Below are 9,312 nucleotides of genomic sequence, written 5' to 3' on the forward strand. Positions count from 1 at the left end.
ATGGCATTCAATTTAGTGCAATCAGTAGAATTCAAAAATAGTCCAATCTTCCAAAAGAAAATACCTTTGCTACTAATCAGGGAGGTGAGGCCATGTTCTTCCTAGAAGCAGATGCACGTGGCTTCGTCAATGGCCGACAGTATTTATCAAATTATCTCCTCGCTTCCATTTAAGACATTAGTTACCTGGAACATTGAGAAGCTTTTTTCTTTCCTCTTGCTCTCTCCTTAAGTTTGAAAAATTAGCCCCTTAAAGACAACTCCCAGAAAGCATTTATCAAAAGGCCAATTCTCTTTCTGTAGCTTATTGAGAAAAGGCACATGTGTGCGCCCTTTTCTAGTTCTTCCTCCAAGAGTGTCTGTAACAGAAGATATTTCATAAGTGAGGCCAGCAAGCTGACATCATTAATTGTTCTGCAGTGCTGGTGTCTCTGCGAGAAATAAAGCACCAGTGTTCAGCTCTAGGAGGTAGGGTGAGGGACTGCAAGGAAGCTTGATGGATCACATCATAATGTACAGATGTGACAGCTGGTCCTGTGCGAGAGGTAGAAATACCCAGAGAACGAACACACATGCTCTGGGTTCCATGAAAAATCAGCCTAAAGACAAGCCCAGGTGAAGAGCAGTGATGGGACCCTCAACCCACACAAGCATTAGACTCAAAATTTCCACACATGCCAGGGTTCCTAAATGATGTCCCTAGAAATCCAGACACTCAAACAAATGCTGTAAAGGATAGATTTGCCAACATAAAACTTAAAACCTTAACGATGTAAACTGAAGGATTGGGAGTTTGTTTTAAATTGTGTGTGTGTGTGTGTGTGTGTGTGTGTGTGTGTGTGTTTTATTTTATACTTAAACTTTTAATAACATAGACATGAAAATAATGGGCACACACCCACTGCAGCTCAATGGTTGCTCCCTGAACACATTCGCTGCATTTACATTTGGTTGCCTTCTCATGCCAAATGGAGCCTTAAACAATTTAAAAAAAAAAAAAAAAGATTTGAATGTCCAACTCCAAAAATTTTTTTCCATGATAAGATATGTGTGTGTGTGTGTGTGTGTGTGTGTGTGTGTGTGTGTGTGTGTGTGTGTTTTGATGAGTGACCAAGTACCATTGTTTGTAGATGCATCTCTTCCTCCCTCCCCACCCATGGTCCATCCCAGAGTCTTTGTTCAGTGCCCGGAAGGGGTGGCTTACAGCTTCCCTTCAGCCAGACTCATCCAACAACCTTCAATTTGCACTTGTTACTGAGCCAAAGTCAACCCTCCAGGAAGTTCCTTAGCTTGTTTTGGTGTTGCAGGAAGGCAGTGTAGTACCATGGGGGGGTTTTCAGAGCCAAATCTGATACCCTTGTTGGCCAGAGTTTCCCAAGCCTCAATTATGTTGTCTGTAAAATGGAAACAGTAAGACACAATTCACCATTGATGTCTGGGATGGCATGTGATCATGGAAATGGACCCCCCCCCTGCACCTCACACACACCTTATCTTGGGCCTCCAACTTTCAGCTTCTTTTTGGAAAGGACTCTGAGGTGCCAGGCATAGAATCATCAGAGCTTGTGTGGCCCTCACGGTGTTTCAGAATGCTTTCCCACTCAGGCACTGACCTCTGCAGAGGAGTTTCAGTGCCCTCCATCTCTCTTTCGCCCGCAGGCCCGCTATCTGATTGTCCTATCCCTGACCTGCCTTCCTCCAAAGCACCAGGGCTCTGTGAAACATCTTCAGCCTCCTGGTTGTTCTGCAATGTCCAGCTTCCAGCTTCCAAGGCTTGCCGTCCAAGCTCCACACCACCATAGGGGCTTCCTGGGACTAGAATGCACCTCCACTGAGGGTAACATTGGGCTTATTGATATTTTTTTCTTATTATGTAGCCTTCGATGGCCTGGAACTCACTATGTAGACCAAACTGGCCTTGAACTCACAGAGCTCTGTTTCCCTCTGCTTCCTCAGTGCTAGGATTAAAAGTATACACCAACATGCATTGGGCTTAATGATACAGGATTGCTACCCTGGCTCAGATATGTAGCAGGTGGCAAGAACCAGTATGAGTTTGTCAATTGATTGTTTAAAAAAAAATTTAACAGCGCTTGGGGCTTGGGAAATGGTGAAGTGCTCACTGCATAAGCATGGGGGCCTGAATTCAGGTCATTGAACAGTCTCTCTCTCTCTCTCTCTCTCTCTCTCTCTCTCTCTCTCTCTCTCTCTCTCTCTCTTTCACACACACACACACACACACACACACACACACACACACACACACGCACGCACGCACACACTCACGCACAAACTGCTGAATAAGATGTCACAACCAAGCTGTGACACAATTCAGAAATGTCGCTGTAACAGAGCCCAGGTGCAACTCCTGGTGAGGACTGTCTGAAAATGCTTCCTGAAGGGACCAGGATTCAAGCTGGGAAGGAAAAGGAGCTGAGAGTGGGGGAGCAGAAAACCAATCTAAGAGGAAAGTGGGGATGCTAGGAGGATGCTTAGTCAGGGTTTCCATTGCTGTGACAAAACACTAGGACCAGAGGCAAGTTGGGGAGGAAAGGGTTTATTAAGTTTATACTCCCACATCACTGTTTATCATTGAAGGAAGTCAGGAACTCAAACAGGGCAGGAGCCTGGAGGAGCTGATACAGAGGCCATGGAGGGGTTCTGCTTACTGGCTTGCTTCCCAAGCCTGCTTTCTTATAGAACCCAGGACCACCTGCCCAGTGATGGAACCATCCACAATGAATTGGGCCCTCCCTCACTGATCACTAACCAAGAAAATGCCTTAGAGTCAGATCTTATGGAGGCATTTTCTCAATTAAGATTCCCTCCTTTCAAATAACTCCAGTTCGTGTTCAAGTTGACCTAACACTAGCCAGCCCAGAGGGGATAATTGTAGGGATGGGAGGCAATGGACATGCCTGAGCTTCATGTGGAGATTAGAGGTGAGCCAGCAAAGGTTCTTGAGGAAGGGAAGGTTGTGCAAGTAAGTCCAGGCATTGTTATTTACCTGTGTGTTCAACCTGGATAAGACAGTTCTCTAGAACACAGGAAACACAGACAATGGCCAGTTCATTTATGTTAGCAAGGAAGCCCTTTAGAGATAGGCTGCAAAGAATGAGTATTGTATATGTGGGCTATCCATGCATGTGGGTGTCTATATGTGTGTATTTGGTGTGTTTGTATATGGTATATGTATGTGTGCATATGTGTGGTATGTTAGTATGTGTGGATATATCTATATCTCTATATATGGGACTTTAGACCATATCCTCTGCAAGTTAGAGAATGCACTCCCCTTTCTACTCAGCATTCTCCCTCCTTTGCTCTGTGTTCCCTTAAAGTGCTCCTCAGTGTCCCCCCTTCCCTTTAGGAAATGCGTATACATTCCTACCCCTGTCTGCTCCACAGCTCAGAATTTGACTGTACTGGGGATAGCATCTTTAAAGTGATGGCTCTTCTAATGCTTCCTGACTCCGCAGGACAGGTGTGCTTATAGGAAGTGGACATTTGGACAGAGGTATGTTCAAAGCCAGAGTCCATGAGACACAAAAAAAGGCACCCTCTACAAGCTAGGGGAGAGGCCCCTTGGAAGTCTGTGTAACACACTTGTATTAGAGCTTTGGCAGGACGGTGAGCACTTCGTTAATGTGGCTTTAATGTACTCACTGTTGGAAAGAAGACTCCACCTGCAAGCAGCCATTGTAGCACACATAGGAGTCCCATGGGAAATGGTTTCTACCATCACTCCACTGCTGTGTCACACTCTAGGGCCACCCAAGGAGAAGACTCTCTCAGGAGGATGTCTTGGAGATGCTGACAGTATCAGGGAAGCAACCACCTTCCACACCTGGGTTTTCTGTCTGGGCTCCATTTGGTTCTTCTGAACTGGGTAAGTGTGTAAATAAGAGGGCCTTGGGCTCTCTATAATGCAGCATTCGCAATTGTGGCCTTTTAAAGAAACCCACAGACAGTCTTTCCCCATCATCAAATCAGTTCTGTTCTCAGTCACCAAGTCTTCGCATGGATTTTGTAAAATGTGCAAACACTCAAAGCAAATCTGCTTTTAAAAGCGTCGGGCAGGGAACAAGGAAAATCAAAAATAGAGAAGGAAACACAGGCTGCCAGGATTGGCCTTTACAGCAGTCCAGACTCAGATTAACCTGCTCCATCACCATAGACTCCAGGTCACTCTCACCTTTCTGGGAGTTTGTAAGCCAGGCAGTTGCTAAGGGGGCAACTCATACTATCCCTGCACAATTTCACAGCTGAAAGTCAAATAGCAATGATTTTGCTTTGCCAGCCTGACACCACCTTGACCACGTGGAAGAAGTCCCTGGGCAGTGGAGGTGCTCTGCAGAGGACTGAGCGCAATGTGGGTGCAGGTGACTGTGCAGCTGAGATGTGCTATGATACGGTCAGAGAGGGCATCCAGGCACTTTTTCTCAATCAAAATTCCATACATTATGGTAACTAGGGAATTAAACACCACCACACAACCCCCACCGAATGTTCTCTGTGTTAGCTTGCATTCCCCCAGAGACACAAAGCCAATGCATGCCCTACTCTGTCATAAATTATATATATATATATATATATATATATATATATATATATATATCTCACATTCGTATGATGTTCATGCATGCATGATATTTATTAACAACAGTAAGATGTAAAGTATATTATAAGCAGTTGGCTCTTACAATCCCAGAGGCTGGGAAGTCTCAGGATCTGCACAGGGCTATTGGAGACCCAGGGAACTGACAGTGTAGCACCAGTCTGAGGCCAAGTTGAGCACAGGAGACCAACATCCCAGCAGTGTTACAAGCCTGTCGTCATAGCTATGTAGAAAATTGAGGCAGGAGGATGGCCAGTATGAGGCTACAGTGGGCAACATAGTGAATGACTTCAGCCTGAGCCACAGAGTGTTTCCTCGTTACAAAATAAGTTTCATGTTCTTCAGTCTTGATGTCTTTTCTCCCATGGGTGGAGAGCAGCCCAGGTCGGGGAAGGCCATCTGGGGGCCTCTTTCTACCGTTCTGCTGTTAATCTGCTCAGAAACACCCTCACAGACGCAGCTAGACTCTTGCTTATACAAATAATAGAGCTTTCTGTGTTCAAATCAGATTGGTTCAGGAAATAAGGCCAAGTGCTGGTGTTCAACAAGAGTGTGTGGAGTCTCTCAGCTCACTTCTCCACTTCTCCATGGTACTCATACCATGCCATGGGAGCCAGTGTTGGACCCCAGCTCTGAGACTGTTTCTTAAGGCCCACCCACAAGGCCAGGCACACAGCACACTTATCTACTGAAGCTTCCTCAAGAGAACTAGCAGTTGTTAATGTCCCAGCATTAGTATAGTTCCCACAGAAGAACAGCCTGCAGACACTGAGACCCTCGCCAGGCTTCTTAATGTTGCAGAATCATAGCCACTTACGGCTAGCCAACACATGTTCTATTCCTTTCATTCTGATGTCTCCCTGCTCCAAGGTGAGTCCACTCATCAGCTCATAGTAACACAGACAGCTGTTCAAGACTAGCAAGAAGACGCTTCCAATTCACCATCTGCCTCCTTTGTTCACATTCTACCTCCTACACCTATTCACATGCTACCTTCTTCATTCATGATGCTCCACCTCCTTCATTTATTCACAGGCTACCTCATTTCTTCATTTATTCCTTCCATTCATCTATCATCTCCATTCATTCACAGGTCACCCATTATCTATTTATGTTACACATCCCTCATTTATTCACATGCTACCTCTTTCATTCACAGACTATTTCATTTATTCACACTCCACCTCCTTCATTAATTCACAGGGCACATTATTCATTTATTATACTCCACCTCCTTCTTTCCTTCATTGGTCACCTTATTCATTCATTTCATTCATGTTCTGCCTCCTCCATTCATACACTGGCCACTTTTTTCAGTTGTTTATGCTGCACTTCCTTCATTCATTCTTTACCTCTTTCATTCATATACCACCTTCTTCATTTATTCACAGACCACCTCCTTTGTTTATTCATACTTCACCTCCACCATTCATTCATATCCTACCTACTTCATTCATTCATATCCTACCTACTTCATTCATTCATAGACTATCTCCTTCATTTATACTTGTGTTCGACGTCCTGCATCTATTCATACTCAACCTCCTTTGTTCATTCACAGACTATTTTCTCAATTCACTCCTTCTCCACCTCCATTTATCACAGATGACCTTTTTCACTCACTTCCTTTATGCTCCACATTCTTCATTCATTCCCATACTACCCTCTTCATTATTTTCATTCATATTCTCCCTTCCTGATTTATTCATGTTCTACTTTCATTTATTTCTTCACCACATTCTTTGTTTGCCCAATGGCTTTTTTATTCTGAGGGAAATCACCTTCCATTCTATTGTCCAGAAAGAGATTACAAAACTAGACATTAGGTGTTACACTAAAATGAATTTAGAGTTGCTTATACAGTGGTGTTGAAGTGATGGATGTGAATGATGGATGGCTTGCTGGCTAAAGAGGAAGTAATAAATACAGTGGACAGTGACCAAGGTCCAGCATGGAAAGAATGCTGGTTAGTTTTTATCAACCTGACATAAACTAGAGACACTTCCTCAGCTGAGGAATTGCCTCCATCAATGTGGGTCATTTTCTTGATTGATGATTGATGTGGGAGGGCCCAGGCAACCATAGGTGGTGACATCTCTGGTCCTGACGTATAAGAAAGCAGGATGAACAAGCCATGAGGAGCAAGTCAGTAAGCAGCATTACCTTATGGCTTCTTCTTTGGCTCCCGCACTGCCTTAACTTCATGATAGACTGCAATTAGAACGTGTAAACTAAATAAACCCTTCCCTTGTCAAGTTGCTTTTGGTATTGGTGTTTATCACTGCAATAGGAAAGAAACTGGGACAGGGAGTGACCCAGGGGAAGACAGTGGCGAGAAGACAGTGCCTTAGAGAAGAAGGAACACCAGAGGGTAACAACCCCGGGACATTGGCTGGACACAGATTGGCTGGTCCCTCCATCCATCTCTGTTAATTGTCTTCCATCCTGTGCCTCCCAACTCTCATCTTTAAATCTATTTTTAGACTTTTAAACTGTAGTAAAACACAATGGCACAGAACTGATTGTTTTGACTTCTTTCGGGATACAGGTTGTCATCATTAATTACATTCACATGACAGTACGACCACCATCAGTCTCCAGAACTTTTTATCTTGCAAAACCAAAATTCTGTATGTGTGAAACACTAACTTCCTGTTTCCTCTTTTAAGCTGGTAACCTTGCTTCTATCTCTTTGAAGTTGATGATTCTAGGGACCTCATGTAATTAGTCTGTTTACAGTGTGCTTATTTCAGTTAGCGTCATGTGCTCAAAGTTAATTCATGAGGTGCTTGGTGGAAGAAATCGTACTATTTTTGCATATCATCTACCCTTTGATTATTACAAATGATGCTGCTAGTGAACATGGCTATGAAAAAAAAAAATCTGACTCCTCAATCTTGGTTCTTTTGAGTCTATGCCTAAACTGGAGTTGCTGAGTCATATGGTGATTGTTCCTTCTTTTCAGATGTTGTCACATTGTCCCCCACAGTGACTGACTGCACTGTTTTACATTCCCACCAATAATCAGCAAAGAGTTCAGTGCCTCCTGTCCATTGTCGATGCTTGCCAATGTCTGGTTTGCTAACAGTCACCCTAATACCCCGTTCTTCCTCAACTCTCAACTCTTGCACTTTGTGCCCCAGTACCCAGACTCTGAACCCTCTCTTCAAAGCCACAATTTCTCTTGGTGGTGCCTTCTAGCCACTGGGCATCACAGAATAGTCACATGTAAAAGCCTCCCGGGTTTGTTCAAGCGGTCAAGATTTCTCTCTCCAGAATCAAGAACACTTCCTCTACATAGGCAGGGAACATCTCAAACTCAGCATTTATAAGCCCCAATTTCTGACCTTACCACCATAACCTTAAAAGACTCCACCCACTGTTGTTTAATTATGCAAAGATGTATTGTATTTGTTTATGTTTCAGAATATTTGTTTAACAATGTAAAGATGTGTTATATTTGTTTATGCTGCATTTGTTTAGTTATGTAAAGATGTGTTGCTGTTTTACCTTGCCTGCCTAAGGCACCTGATTGGTCTAGTAAAAAGCTGAATGGCCAATAGTGAGAGAGACAATGTAGGCAGGACTTCTGGGCAGAGAGAGTAAGTAGGAGGAGGAATTTAGCCTTGGGGAGAAAGAAAGAGACACCAGGGGCCACCCAGATGGACACAGAGGAAGCAGGAAAGTAGTACATACAGAATGAAAGAAAGGTAAAAAGCCCAGAGGCAACAAAATGTAGAAAAATAGAAACAGGTTAAATTAAGTTAAAAGAGCTACTGTGACAAGCCTAAGCTAAGGCTGAGCTTTGATAATTAATGATAAGACTCCATGTCTTTATTTGGGAGCTGCTTGGCTGGCTAAAAAAAAAAATTGCAAATACAACCCACAGCCTCCCCTCTCAAGGGATATTCAGTCCATCTTCCAGAGTGTGCTGTCCTATAACTTCAGCCATCGTTCATTCCCCCTAGAGACCTGTTCATAGTGCCCTCCTTACACTGTACATACAACTCAGTCGAGAACAAGTGTGTTTCTATGTCTCTGTGATTGGCACTGACGGGACAGGACCCCAGGTCACACATCCATACCACCTGTCCTACACCACCATCCCACAGATGTATAGAGTGGAGTTTGTAGGAGCTCAGTGTCCCCTGCCACCAGATCAAGGGGTGGGTGTCATGAATTTCACTCCTTCCTCTCCTAACAGCCAGGGCAGAACTCCAGTGGGGTCAGCTGGCTCCACCCCTCTTGATCCCTCATTACCTCCCACTCTCCTCTTCTTCCCCAGGGTCCTCTGCTCTGCACCGCTAGCCTCAACTAACCTGCTCACTTTCCTTTCCTCTCTCCTAACCTGCCAGGCCCATGCCTACCTTGGGGCTTATCTGCAAATGCATCAGAACTCGCACCTCTCCTTGAACCCCCATTCATTTTTTTTTCCCATAGCCCATTTCACCTTCCAAAGTACACAGTTAGCTCGCCAAGTATTCCCACTGATTTACAAGCGTCACCAGGGATAAGACTTGTACCTGCTTTCTTTGCTGGGGTTACCCTGGCCAAATGTAACCTTCAAAAGGGTTGCTCTGGCTTATTCAGGATGCATTGAGGTAGAAAAGGTGTTCTTTATTAGGAAGGGACATCAGAGCCATGGAGTGGGCCGCTGTGAGGTTTGGATCTTTTAGGACACGGGTTATAATTGAA

The sequence above is a fragment of the Peromyscus leucopus genome, chromosome 1 (genome assembly GCF_004664715.2).
Source record: "Peromyscus leucopus breed LL Stock chromosome 1, UCI_PerLeu_2.1, whole genome shotgun sequence".
Taxonomy (NCBI): Eukaryota; Metazoa; Chordata; class Mammalia; order Rodentia; family Cricetidae; genus Peromyscus; species Peromyscus leucopus.